We start from the raw sequence: 15614 nt of genomic DNA on the forward strand, positions 1-15614 counted from the left end.
TCTCATCTGTGTGTGAAACAGGGTAAAACAAAATATTTATATTATGACCTTTCATATTTTTCGAGATAAGAAAATATTTTAAAATATAAATAACAAATTTTTCAATCGGGGGGCGCGGTGGTGCAGTTGGTTGGACCGGGTCCTACTCTCTGGTGGGTCTGGGGTTCAAGTCCCGCTTGGGGTGCCTTGTGGCGCACTGGCATTCCGTCCTGGGTGTGTCCCCTCCCCCTCCGGCCTTGCGCCCTGTGTTGCTGGCTAGGCTCCGGTTCCCCATGACCCCATATGGGACAAGCGGTTCGGAAAGTGCGTGTGAATTTTTCAGTTAAAAATCTGATTGCTGTAATAGATCTAGGTTTAAAATATTAATACTCAATTGTGTAAAGATTTTTAAGAACTGTTTTACTGTAACTCAAATTAAAATCTTATTAAGACTATGATCATTGATAAAAATGTCAAAAAAATTTTAGGTAAAATTTTGATGTTCAGACACACACACACACACACACACACACACACACACACACACACACACACACACACACACACACACACACATTTTCAGAACCGCCAGTCCCATACGGGGTCACGGGGGAACCGGAGCCTACCCGGCAACACAGGGCGTAAGGCCGGAGGGGGAAGGGGACACACCCAGGACGGGACGCCAGTCCGTCGCAAGGCACCCTAAGCGGGACTCGAACCCCAGACCCACCGGAGAGCAGGACTGTGGTCCAACCCACTGCACCACTGCGCCCCCATGTTCAGACATGTTTCTCTTAACCATTACATTTGTTCAAGTCCCTGGTAAAGTTACCATTTAAACAAAGTTCAATTCTCACTTGATGCTTCATGAAGAAGTGAAAATGAAAGACTTGGCCAAGTGAGCTGCCCTTTGCTATACCTTAAAATGTCTTTATTTTATTTTATTTCATTTTATTTTATTTATAAGTTTATTTTAATATTTTATACAAGAATAATGGCCGTCCATAAAGTGTTCACAAGCAGCACTGCATATATGAGGTTCATTTATATTTTTATGTACTATATGTTCACACAGAATTTGTTAACATGGCAATGGTTATGTTCAGAAGGAAGTCTGTGAAAATAAATTTTTTTAATTTTTCTTTGGACTTTTATTGAGAGTTTGTTACTTTACCTAAAGGGACATTAAAATCTGACCTTCTTTTACAGCTATGGCTTGCAAGGGATGGAACTGATGGCTCAGATCTTTCTTTGAAGACACGCCAGACTGGAAACAGTCAAAGGCAACCCCTAGTTCAGCATGGATGAAGCCCTGAATCACTGGATAAAGAAGCTAAGAAATAGGAAAATGTGATTACAGGAGAGTACATCATTAGAGCTGGAGAGGCACTGAGCAGAGCCAAGGGAAACCGTGAGGCACAGCAGAAAGAGTGAAGGTGGCTTACAAATAAGGAGATACCTGTTCTACAGTTCTTGGAGCCAGATCAAACTGTTCTTTATTACACCTGCATTTTTAATTAGACTTGACTGGGTGATCGATAAGGGGTGTGGTGTGGTGTGGTGTGGTGTGGTGGGGGTTCAGCTGGTGTCTGCTGTGTTGAGGGTCTGAGGTTTGATTCCTGTTTGGGGTGCCTTGCAATGGACTGGCATCCTGTCCTGGGTGTGTCCCCTCCTCCTTCTGCCTTGTTCCCTGTGTTGCCAGGCTAAGCTCTGGCTTGCCGTGACCCCACTTAAAACAAGCAGTTGTTGGTGATGGATGGATGGATGGATGGATGGATGGATGGATGATTGATCTGTTGTGAATTTTGACCATTATTTAATTTATCTTAAAATTTAATTTTTGTAAGATACGTGTGTTTAAACCATCTATGAATGTAAAAATGGGAAATATCACATGGAATTAAATACAATAGTGCAACGTATTATTTATACTGGTTAAGATTTTAAACTCTTGAGCACCTGAATTATAGATTTATCTCCAGTTCAGTTGAACAGAACATGTACTGTTGTTTTAGGTAACAGCCGATTAACGTATGAAAAAAGAACCAATCACTGCCAGTGTAACACTATTTTCCCCAAGACAGAGCCAGTTCCCAGTGGGTCAATGTTTGATATTTACAGTACTGGAAACAGGTCATCAGACTAGTCCTTCTGAGAAGACTAGAACACAAAGTCAGTGTCACCAAAGTAACATCTTCAGCTTACCACGGTGACACAGAGCGCTGAACAGAGGATCAGAGGTGTAATAAAAATAAAAGGCTGGCTATACATTAAATTACTACAAGAACAATGTAATTATTAAAGCTGTAAGTAAGCCAACCGGACACAGAGGAAAGGAACAAAAACACTTGCAACTGAAAGGCACGGAAGAAAAAACTCTGGGGGTCCAAGTTCCACTGGTTATGACTGTTTAACAGTGGCATGACTCCTCTACTCCACTCACAGTAGCACAACGAGTAGCAAGCTGTTTCACGGCACCTAGGTGGTGTGAGAAGATGTGGGTTCCCAGCTCAGTCTGTGTGGAGTTTGTGTGTTCTCCCCGTGTCTGTGTGGGTTTCCTCCCCGAGTCCAAACACATGCTTTTCAGATTCACCCATAGTGTGTGTGTGTGATGTATGGATGAGTGACCCATTGTAAGTAGTGTATCTAGCAGTGTAAGTTACCTTGGTGAATGAGGTGTGTGGGCTGACAACACTACATAGTATCCATCGGAAGTCGCTTTGGAGAAAAGCGCCTGCTAAATAAATAAGTGTAATGTATTTAAGCCCCTTATGCCTGTAGTGAGAGGACCTTTAGATGCTACTCTTGGGTTGAGGAGGTGAGAAGAACAAGGTATTTCAGTTCAAGAGTACGGCTCTCCGCCTACAGCTCTAAATATTTCCCCCCATTATCTCACCCACCCGAAAATAAAGTGACAGCTAAAAGTGACAAACTTCTGCTAAGCTAGATGTACTCAAGCTTATCTGTCTGCATCAACAGGTGGAGTTTGCTGAACATTACTGTGACAAATTTTAGCTGATTTGTTTTCGGACCAAATAACGAAAACAAAAACCAAAAACTGAAACAGAACTTCTGGGGAGTACCAAAATGAATTTTCAAAGGTCCCTTCTGAAACACTAACAGTCTAGTTTTGACGGTAAAAATGCATTTGTGCAGCTGTTCTTTCAGGCTGTATTTTGAAGATGAGTCACACTGAATGTGACTAATACAAACCTTACCTATACAAACTGTGAACACATATACAGTGAACCCTCAACTTGCAGACATTTACAGATTTTCCACCATTTCAGACTTCTGATAAGTACTTAGTATGTATTTTGTCATAAACAGAGCTAGCTGACAATTCAAATCATCTGCCAAAGATTCACCCCACATGCCTGCAGATAGCAATTATGCATAGTAGGTGCTTTAAGTTTGGGTAACCATGGTGTATGTCTGATTAGGGTTGTTTACTGTGCTTTCATCTTTGCTTCGGGTTATAAATACCCAGGTATTTTTCAGCCTGGTCTTTCTCAGTGGAAGAGAGAGAGACAGTAGCAAACTAAAAAAATCACATCTTGGTCCCGATCACGTTTGTAAGTAGACAACCCACTACACTGAGTAGGCTAAAAACACACACACACACACACACACACACACACACACAGTCTGAACCACTTGCCCCATTTGGGGGTGTGAGGAGCCAGAACCTAACCCAGCAACACAGGGCATAGGGCTGGAGGGGGAGGGAACACACCCAGGACAGGGCACCTGTTTGTTGCAAGGCATCCCAAGCAGAACTCAAACCCCAGACCCACCGGAGAGCAGGACCCGGTCCAATCCACTGCACCACCGCAACCCCAGGCTAAAAACTACAGTTCAAAATTTTGCTTTGCAGTGTTGCCATTACTGTGTACGTGTGTGTGTGCCTGTCTATGTCTGTGTGTAGCTACCCTGCAATGGAGCTGTATTTGATCTAAGATATACCAGCCCACCTAGTGCCCTGTCCTTCTTGAATAAGTTCTTGATTATCCCAACCCCGCAATAGGCTTAGTGGTTATTGATAATGAGTGCGTGAGTGAGTTAATAAGATTTAAAAATGAACCCTTTATATCAATGTGAAACTGAAAACGAGTAAAAATAATGAAAAAAATTTCCAGGATGAGGCACTTTTTCTCTGCCTCTCCTTAGTTCAAATGAAGTCTATAATAGTCACCAAAATACAACAACTCATTATTGTGGCTAATTTTACATAAGATTGAAAAGAAAGTCACAGCTCCATGCTTCTGCCAACTTACACTGCACTTGAGGATAGAATTCTGATATTTTAAAACACCATTAGTCGATATACCATAACTATTCAGCATGTGTTCTCATCAAAATTTGATAGGTTGTGGCAATTTAATTCTTTCTGAACTAATCACTTCTCTGAAGTTTGTTGTTTTTTTTGGATCAGTCTTTTACATGCTTCAATCTATATGTGTGAACATTTATGAAAGCAAAATCTCGAAAGTTATACTAAATGGTCAATGGTGTGGAGTATAGCGTTCCAGTATTTTCACAGATGACCAGGCCAAGAGGCACAGAGCTTAATATCCATCCATCCATCTTCTGTCCCGCTTGTCCTAAAAGGGTCATGGCAGCAGCAGGGATAGCAGAGAGGCCCAGCCACCCCTGTCCCTGACCTCGACTGCGCCTTGATATCCTGTCGATGAAAACCGCAAACATGAGTGGAGACAAGGCACAACCTTGGCGGAGTCCAACACCCACACTAAACAGGCCTGATTTAATGCCGAGTATGCGGACACAACTTTCGCTCCATATGTACAAGGACCAAATGGCCCGCAGTAGTGGCCCCGGTACCCCATACTCCCGAAGCACCTCCCACAGAATTTCCCAGGGAACACGGTCATAGGCCTTTTCCAAGTCCACAAAACACCTGTAGACTGGATTAGCAAATTCCCATGCCCCTTCAATGATCTGTGAGAGGGTAAAAAGTTGGTTCACTGTTCCACAGCCAGGGCGGAATCCACATTGTTCCTCTTCAATCCAAGGTTCAACTATTGGCCAGAGCCTCCTCTCCAGCACCCCGGCATAGACTTTCCCAGGGAGGCTGAGAAGTGTGATGCCCCGATAGTTAGCACACACTCTCCGGTCCCCTTTCTTAAACATAGGGACCACCACCCCAGTTTGCCAACCCAAGGGCATTGTCCCCGAGGTCCATGCAACATTGCAGAGGCGTGTCAACCATGACAGCCCTGCAACATCCAGGGCCTTAAGCATTTCCAGGCAGATCTCATCCACCCCCGGTGCTTTGCCACTGTGGAGCTTACCAACTACCTCAGTGACTTCCACCAGGGAGATGGACTCTGACAGCCCGAAAGAATCTGGCCCTGACTCCTGTAAGGGTTTAAGAGATCTTCAAAGTGCTCCTTCCACATCCCGACAATGTCCTCATCAGAGGTCAGAGTTTCTCCACTCCTGCTAAACACAGCCTGAGCGAAACTCCTCCGACCCCTTCTGAGCTGCCGGATGGTTCCCCAGAACCTCTTTGAAGCCGACCGATAGTCGTTTTCCATAGCCTATCCAAACTTCTCCCATGCCCGGGATTTTGCTTCTGCAACCGCAGCCGCTGCTGCCTTTCTCGCCTGCCAGTACCTGTCTGCTGAGTCAGGAGTCCCCAGAGCCAACCAGGCCCTAAAGGCCTCCTTCTTCAGCTTGATGGCTTCCCTCACCACCGGTGTCCGCCAGCGGGTTCTCAGGTTGCTGCCCTGGCTGGCACCAAAAAGCTTTTGGCCACAGCTGTGCCTGGCTGCTTCCACAATGGAGGTTTTGAACAGGGTCCATTCAGACTCCATGTCCCCTACCTCCTCCGGGACATGGGAAAAGCTCTCCCGGAGGTGTGAGTTAAAATCATTCCAGACAAGGTCCTCCGACAGTTGTTCCCAGCACACCCTCATTAAACGTCTGGGCCTACCGGGTCTGTCTATCAGTTTTCCCCGCCATCTGATCCAACTCACCACCAGATGGTGATCAGTTGACAACTCAGCACCTCTCTTCACCCGAGTGTCCAGAACATGTGGCCTCAAGTCAGAAGAAAGGACTGCAAAGTCGATCATTGGCCTTTGGCCCAAGGAGCTCTGGTACCAAGTACACTTATGAGCATCCTTGTGTTCGAACATGGTGTTTGTTATGGACAAACCATGACTAGCACAGAAGTCCAATAACATTTCCCCATTCGGGTTCAGATCAGGCAGGCCGTTCTTCCTAATCACCCCCCCAGATTTTCCGGTCAATGCCGACGTGAACGTTGAAGTCCCCCAGCAGGACTATGGAGTCTGTAGGTGGGGCCCTGTCCAGAACCCCTCCCACCTTCCCCAAGAAGGCCAAATACTCTGAACTGCTGTTTGGTGCATAAGCACACACACAACAGTCAAAGTTTTCCTCTCTGCAACCCTAAGTCGCATTGAGGCAACCCTCTCGTCCACCGGGGCAAACTCCAACTGTATGGCAGCCAGCCGGGGGACTTGTGAGTATTCCCACACCCGCCCGGCGCCTCTCACCTCGTGCAACTCCTGAGTAGGAGAGGGACCACCTCTTATCGAGGAGTTTGGTTCCAGAGCCAACACTGAGTGGAGGTGAGCCCAACTATATCTAGTTGGTATTTCTCAACCTCCCGCACCAGTTCCGGCTCCCTCCCCCAAGTGAGATGACATTCCACGTACCAAGAGCCAGTTTTCGTCACGAGGGGCCGTGACACCATGCGCCACCCCGTCCCCTCCCGCCGCCAGGTATACATGGCACCGGACCCCCATGCTGGACCTTGCAGGTGGTGGGCCCACATGGCCCCCCCACGATGCCTTTTCGGGCTGAGCCTGGCTGGACTACGTGAGCTGCCCGGCCACCAGATGCTCGCCTAGGAACACTACCCCCAGGCCTGGCTCCAGGGGTAGGTCCCGGTGACCCTATTCCAGGCAGGGTAAAGGTTCTCTTGTTTATTTTTTTCATGGAGGTATTTGGATTGTGTTAGTCTGGATCTTTGGAGCTTAATATGACAAAACAAAAAGCATAGACAAACATACCCTAATGGAGCAAAATAAATGAATCATAAAAAGCAAGCATACAAACACTTGCAAAATGGACAATGTCACACAATGCAGAAATTCAAGACTGCAGAATCTTAGTTGATGAGTCTTTGACTGGGGCTGTGAGTCACTAATAACTGAGACAGAACCCTGTAACAGCCATGTGGTGGTGCAGTGGGTTGGACTGGGTCCTGCTCTCTGGTGTGCCTGGGGTTCAAGTCCTCCTTGGGATGTCTTGCAATGGACTGGTGTCCCATCCTGGGTGTGTACCCTCCCCCTCCAGCCTTTTGCCCTGTGTTGCCAGGTTAGGTTCCTGCGACCCTGTATTGGACCAGCGGTTTCAGATGGTGTGTGTTTGTGCACTGTAACAGCTTTGACTGAGGACTGGACTGTATGCATTCTGTATAAGTAGACCATTGTACAGAACAAGTTTGTAGCAGAATCTTAAACTGAATCTTCTTTTTGTGTTGCATCAAAATATTAAATATATATGCACAGAAGGGGTGTGGTGGCACAGTGGGCTGGACTGTTCCTGCTCTCCGGTGGGTCTGGGGTTTGAGTCCCGCTTGGGGTGCCTTGCAACGGACTGGCATCCCATCCTGGGTGTGTCCCCTCCTTCTCCGCCCTTACGCCCTGTGTTGCCGGGTTAGGCTCTGGCTCCCTGCAACCCCGTATGGGATAAGCGGTGCAGACTGTGTGTGCATGCGCATGTGCATGTGCGTGCGTGTGCGTGTGCGTGTGTGTGTGTGTGTGTGTGTGTGTGTGTGTGTGAACAGATAGATGTTGCCATTGAGTCGACCCCAACTCATAGCAACCACTTTTCTGATTTGCAAAGCAAGGGACAAATGGAAATGGTGTGCCAAGGACTTTATTTTGTGCACATCAGAGAGGCAAAAAAATAAAATTAAAAAATTAAAAAATGGAAGAAACATGTAAAGTCCACAAACCCTGAACAGAACTCGCACCCCACACCAAGCAGCTCATGTGTGTTTAATATGCTTGTAATCACTTGTTATTAATTATATAACAAATATATTAATTCCCATTATAGCATCCCAACAGTATCTCAAATTAGAGATCAAATTTAAAGGAGTCAATAGCCTCTGTCATAAACCACTCAGATACTTCTAAAAGCTTTTAAAAATAGAAAATTTATATTTGTCTTACAATCTCAAAACCAATATGACCTTGTAATCTCTCCTTGGCAAACCCCTTGAGCAGTAATGTATTGTTTTTGCCCTGAAGCACATTGTGAGTCCTGTTTAAATGCCAGTGATAGCCAACGCATTGTTTGTTAGTGTAACAGGTTTGGTTTAGTGACCTGCCAAGATAGAGGGGAAGAAAAATAACATCTTGAAAGTAAAAAAAGGGATTTATGGCTGGAAAATAATGTAAACATTATAAATAATAAACTGTGGCACACCCGGAGAGGGGGAAGGAGAGAGGGAAGGACTCGCCACACCTGGGGCTAATAACCACCACTATTTTAATCCCTGTGCCCAACAGCAAAGGACTGAGACAGAGCTGGAAACTGAACCAGAGACAGAGCTGAAGGATGCACAACGCACACACTGCGCACAACGAACCCCTATGACCACGCACAGACCCCACATGCCTTTCACTGTACCTGTTCCCTGTCCCCCTCTTTGCTCCCCTCATTCCCCCATGACCTATTACATTGTCTGTGACACAATTAAATAAAAGGAGCATGAGCACATACTGGCTGCCTTCTGCGTCATGTGTCGCATAAACATTTTATTCCTTAAATACACATCTGTATTTAACATGGATTATACAAATCTGTTCTTGTTATGGCCATGCTGTAAGAAAGTAATGTATAGTATTACTAGAGGCTTAATACAATTTAATATTTTTCCATTGTACTTTTCACTGTTAACGTTCAAGAAAAAAAAAAAACTACACATACTGGTTTTGTTTCTTACCACGAAGTAAAAATCAGAAAGCACTAAACTGGTATTTCATTGCTCATTTGTTTATAAGTTGCTTATATCAGTCTTTCCAAATAACTTATTATCCTATTAGGCTCCCAATGATCCAGTGCTAATTCCAGGGTCTATGGGGAAAAGGAAAGGTTGCACTCTTGGAAGGGAAGCCAGGCTGCTGCCGATTAAGGACTTCATTCACATTAAGACTTTCTGGCTCGACTGGCTGTAATCATAGGCTCTTGTGTCTTATGTGGCTTAGAATATGTGGCTTATAAGAGTTTATAACCATTTATAAACTTCTTACAATTTGGCCACACTCTCTAGTCTTGAACCATGGAGCTGTGTTTTTTCAGATCACAACTCACAGCAAGATTTTCATTCCATCCAGTTACCCTGTATTCAGGACATTCTTGGCCTATGTAATGAAACTAGGAGAAGCCTGGCACCCAGTGCCAGCCTGAGAAAACTTCCAGCTGACGGTGGCTATGAAGTTTCCTCTTTCTTTCCCGTGTGAACCAAGTATTACTGCAGGTTGCAATTATCAATTCTACTTAGCAAGGAAATCAAATGACCTGCAAACAAAATTCAGCCAGTTTCACGGGTGTCTCATGAGTTTCAGAGGCTGCTACATCCATGCAATCAAGCACAGAATGATGTTTACAAGTGAAACTCATTTTCAGGAACTGGATGGAATAATGGTTGCTATGGTGTAGACTCCAGTCATGTATGGCATAATGCAGAAAACATCCTAGATGTGTTCAACAGTGCGAACCTGGGCACTGATGCATACCCTTGTTGACACACAGTAAGGAACTAAGGTGATTTGGCGCTTTAGTTCTGAGGAATATGAGACCAGCATACTTGGATAAAACTTATGTGCACCTGAGAAAACCTGGGAGGAACATGTTTATGGAGAATCTACAGTGAATTCAACATATCATTTATATACATCACCTATCTTTATACATTGGTCAGAAGTTGTAAATCCGTAAATAAATAGAACTGTTTATTCTATTTATTTATTTATTCCTAAACCAATTAATACCTCCCAGGATCACAGTGTTTTGCAATATTCAGTAGTTTAGATACATCTAGTTACTACATTAAATGAATAGTAAGGATTTTCACCCTCTTTAACAGACAAATGCTTAAGGATTTAAAAATATGCATAATGTGGTGTCTTTACTTCTTGTGTCAGTTATACTAATAAAATCACGGTCAGAGAAGGTACTTCTCTTAGAAAACGAAAATGGAATGAAGGATGGTTTTCAGCATTGTTATTCTAACAATGTATTGCATTAAGTCACAGAGGTATGGGCAGCAAACCAAAGTAGAAACTTTCTAACATTCTCTTTGAAAAGAAGACCCTGGCCAGCACCAGCAGCACTGCATGCCACGCTTAGTTTCTTCTCCCTGGTAAATTTGCATAACTATGAACTCACAGAATATAAGAAAATGAGATGGATTGATTCTCAAAAGGAATATAGGAAGGGCCCAAAGGTTTGTAGATCATGGAGTGCATATGTGCATTGGCTGTACAAAATCAATTTCTCGCTGACTTTGCTTTGAGTGCAGTACCTTGTTATACTTTCTTTGTTATACTTTTTTTTTTCCTAAGGACTTCAGTTTATTTTTAAGCATGTTAATCTCTGGCTGCTGGTCGCATATTGTGACGTTATTGTGCTTTTATCAAAATAACTTTTATAGACCACAGATCACTACACATAATGACTACCTTTGGGTTCAAACACAGGTAGAGGTACTCATATTTGAAAAGGAAGTAGAGTGAAACCATTGTGGCATTCTACTGACTGGTTATACATTTTTAAGATGGTCATCGCTGTGGTTCACAGACTTCAAACAGAATTGGTAATAAGGACTGAGAATATGAGCACAGAATATGTTGTGAAAATGCTCTGGCTCTGCCATGCATTTTCCATTCTTCTTTATCAGCACCTGTTACTTTCAGCTATACATGTTTCATATGAGTTTAGAATGCCAATATTCAAGTTTAATTGTTGTCATGGACTTTTTAGCATCTCCAGCTACCTACTTTATTGCACTTTGTTGGAACTCGTGTTGCTTGGTCTTCTAAGTCCTTAAATTGACTCTCACTATTCTTAGGCTGCAGTGTCAGATGTTAAGCGTCATGTCAATGTTTTTTGTCCTTTCACCACTACGTTAGTTGTTAATTTCATGCCAAATGTCTCTTTATTTTTTAAGTATTTAACTTTCCATCCATGTCTCTACTTGAGTTGGCTTGGTGTGATAACCAAGACCAGCTGAGTTTATTGCTGCACAAGTAACACTGTCTGTCGTGTCAAACCTCCAAGGTGCACGGAAAGCTGCTGGTACTGACATAGGACAGCTGAGGGATGTGAAATTCCATTGTACTGCTGGAGGACCAGATTCCTATTCCAGTTGCAGAAGGCAAGAATGAGTAGGAGCTGAATTCTTGCACGTGTCATACCAGCAGAGATGCAGAGAATTATATGACTTATAGGAATTATATCAAAGTGTAGGTTCATGTCAATACTGTTTTTCAAAATATTATGATGCCACAGTACATTCTTTTAATGTTTGTAAAAATTTAGAGCTGATGTTATGTAAACATTTTTGCTGCATTTTGCTGCTTTCCTATCCATCCATCCTTCAGCATTCTTTTCCATAGAATGTGAATAACAGCTCTGAACAAAAACATGTAATACCAATGCAACAAGTACTGTTCCTACACTTAATGAGCACAACTTGCTGACTACTTACTCACTTTCATTACCTGCTTGTCCTTGTTAGGGTTGTGGCAATCTGGTGCCTCTCTGGGATTCACATAAAGTGAGGGGGTTCACACGGAATGGGACACCAGTTCTCACAGGATAGTTACATACATATTTGGACACTATGGGCTATTTAGCACCACTAGTTCACCTGAACTGCATGTCTTTGGACTGTGGGGGGAAACCAGAGCACACTGAGGAAACTCACAAATACAAGGAGAACATATAAATTCCACACAGACTAACCTGGATATAAAGACTTACATCTGAATTGCTAAGGAACCATGAGGCAGCAGCGATATCCACTTGCTTTCTTTTCCCATGACACCCAGGGTTTCAAAAGAAAAAGACATGCTGTTATGTCAAAATTGAACACTTCCATCTGCTTTTTTCTAATCACTCTTCTTATTAAATCTCTGGAGGCTATGTTGACTAAGACCTGAGAAAAAATTTAAATTCTACAAGATAAAAGGAGCCCTCCAAGTTAAGCTTATATAACACCAAGATTTTCATCAAAGAAAATTGACAAAGGTAGACTGCCTGTCTGGTACATTAAGATATGGGACACTGAGTCCTTAATTGCTATCCATCTGTTCTGAAAGCACCCTGAAATTCTGATCGAAAAGTATGGATTACTTGCACCACAAATTATAATGACGAAGAAGCAGTCTAAACCATTCACCTGTGAAAAGATACTTCACTCAGCTGTGCTGTAAAGTTAGTAATTTTACATGATGTGGAAGAAGATATTGAATAGCACTTTGTGTGTGTGTGTGTGTGTGTGTGTGTGTGCATGGAAGAAAGAGAGAGATAACAGTAATGTGAGAACTAAACAAAAAGAATGCAATTAAACAGTTACACATTCAAATCTGTTATTATTTTGTTATTTATGTTAGTTTTGTTGGGGAGAATGTTATCCATACGATTTACTATTTATCCAGACTAATGCAAATAATGAATATAATTTACTTCTACCACACTGTCAGTAAATGGACAAACAGAAAAAGAAAAAAAAATTAATTTAAAGGCCAGAGGTAGCAATCATACGAGCTGTGCATCATCCCTGTATGAACAATTACAACTGAGGTGTGAATTTTAAGAATTGTTTGTTCCTCAGAATTCCACAAAGATGTCTCAAGTCATACTAAAAGCTTTTCAGTACTGTATGTTAAAACATGTCCCCAGTACTTCTAAATCAAAGAAAGGGTTTTTTGGCAATATTGCATCATCAGTGTGTTCCTAAGTGAATACAAATATTTCCATAGTGAAATATAAATGTTACGAATACAGCCTAGGATGTATATTTTTAATTAGTGAGATTTCAATGGTTCGATTTCTGCCGCATGGTTGTCTAAACGCACTATGAACAAAAGGGAAACTAATATTTTTGAGAATAAGTATGAATAAATGTAAAAACCAGCATAAACATTAACCTGAAGTGATAAACAAACATCAGAAGCCTAATTAGAACAATAAATATGCTGAAACAAAGTTCACAGTGCTGTGATTGGTGGCAAAACTCAAATTTAGTTCCATATCACATCACAAAGTAATTTCAAGAAAAACTAAACCTGGCAGTAGCAATAAAATTGCTTGCCAGACTGAAGATTCCATCCTCACAGCAATCTGCCATTTTGTCACGTACACTTATACTTTCGCTAAAATAGACAGCTCTGTCAGTGCCAGCATTTTGTTTCCAGGTTCTTCTATGTAAAACAGATTCTCAGGTTTCTATGGATTCTGCACTTGAGTTATTCAGAGGAAGAATAGGAAAAAAACAACTGAAGTGATTTTGGACATAGCATACTATTTTTGGGACTCTGGAAATGGTTTTAACACTGCATTGTTCCAGTTTTGTAGAAAATGGTTCACAACCTTAAAAAGTCCTGTAGTCAGAATCAGCTTGAGACTGATGGAGAGACTGAATGTAGGAGAAAACCCCCCTAGGGCAATACCCTCTTCGGACAAATAATTCACGAAATTGTTATTCTTCTGATTATTTGTAGTTCATGAACACTTCTCTGAGTTGTAAAATATTACATTTACTATACAACGACACTGAAATAAGGAAGGTATTATAAGCATTGTATTGTAGCATTGTCACGCCCTCCACCTCAGCGCAATGACGGACACCTGCAACTAATCAGGGGACGAGTGTATAAAAGTGAAGCGCGGAACGCACACAAATGCGGAACCTTGTTCAGCCTCATTACTCGCTCGCGCTGCTTGTGTTAGCTCTCCTGACCTCCCTGATTCCTAGTACCTGCTCCTCATCCACAACTTCCTGGATTACCATGGCCTTTCGCCTGTGTTCTGGATTACGATTCTCGGATTCACCCTTCGGATTTCGTTCGCACATCGGTGAGCATTTGCCTGTTCACTCGACACGTCTTCTGGATTGCCCTTTATGAAACCTTCTTGTGCTCCGCACCTGGGTCCGGCGCTCCCGTTCCCGGAGGATGCTGTGACAAGCATACATTAATATTTGCGGTATAAATTTACAGCTCACTGTTTTAAAACATAGAATTATTCGTACAATCATTAAAAAAGCATAATTATAAGAACATCATATCATATCTTTGAAAAATAAAAAAAAAACTTCATTGAGTGTTAAGGTTTATTTAAATTTCATTTACTACCACCTGATGCTGTGTCCTATGCCATTCAGAAATGAACCAACACAGAGAAAGATTATAATATCAGAGAGGCAGAAAGTTGTTGAAGACAGAGGATGATGGAGGCTGGCAGAATCTGACACGGCTACGGTCAGCTGACAAACAGATGAGTGTAACAGCTGTGCCGTATGATTCATTTCAGAAAAGAACTTCTCACACGTGGGGTATAATATCAAAAGAAATAACACAGAAATAAAACATAGAACATGGAAATAAAAAAGAGTTCCACTCTGTTGAATAAAAGTATTGTTGCCAGCCATATCAAATGTGTTTCCCTCTGCTAGTTTTTTTTTCTCTGCAGGATAAACGTCCGTTTTAACAAAGACATGAAAGGATACGACTGCCCAGGTATAATTCCAAGAACATGACAGTGTATGTAATTTATAGCAGTTGCCTGACTAGTCACCAGTTCTCAGTCCAATCAACCATATACAGGGACATCTTCATAATGGACATTTATAGCAGACAGCCAGCACCTGTCAGTTTCCAATAAGGCTGGCCTGATGTTTTATGACAACTTGCAAAGTTCATTTTATTTCAAACTATTGTTAGAGTAAGTGAAAGGGAAAACAGGTCTCTGTTAAAGGAGAGATTTGAACCAAATAAAGTAGCACTCATTCTTAATCCCATATTATCCACACAGCTATATATTTTCTTAAAAGACTCAATTATATTAACAATTTCATGCATAAACAATTAAATGTGCAGGTGTTCTAAGAATGTAATGTGAAATTTGAACCATTTCTTCAGAATTTTTTTATGACTGCATCCACTCTGTAAATGGGTATACTGTATATCATGCAGGTGTCCCACAGGTGGCACAGTAGCACAGTGAGTAGTGTGGCTGTCTCACAACACCTGGATGGTGTGAGAGGACATGGGTTTGATCCTGGCTCAGTCTGGGTAGAGTTTGCATGTTCTCCCTGTGTCTGCATGGGTTTCCTCTGGTTGTGCTGGTTTCCTCCCACATTCACCCATAGTGTGTGAGTGACAGAGAGACAGTGGAGAGTGCTCCACTGATGTATGGATGAATGACCCATTGTAAGTTGTGTATCTAGCAGTATAAGTCACCTTGGTGAATAAGGTGTGTGGGCTGATAACACTACATTGATTTCATTGGAAGTTGCTTTGGAAAAAAGTGCCTCCTAAATAAATAAATGTAAGGTACAAAATTCA

This window comes from Scleropages formosus, chromosome 9 (genome assembly GCF_900964775.1).
Source record: "Scleropages formosus chromosome 9, fSclFor1.1, whole genome shotgun sequence".
Classification (NCBI taxonomy): Eukaryota; Metazoa; Chordata; class Actinopteri; order Osteoglossiformes; family Osteoglossidae; genus Scleropages; species Scleropages formosus.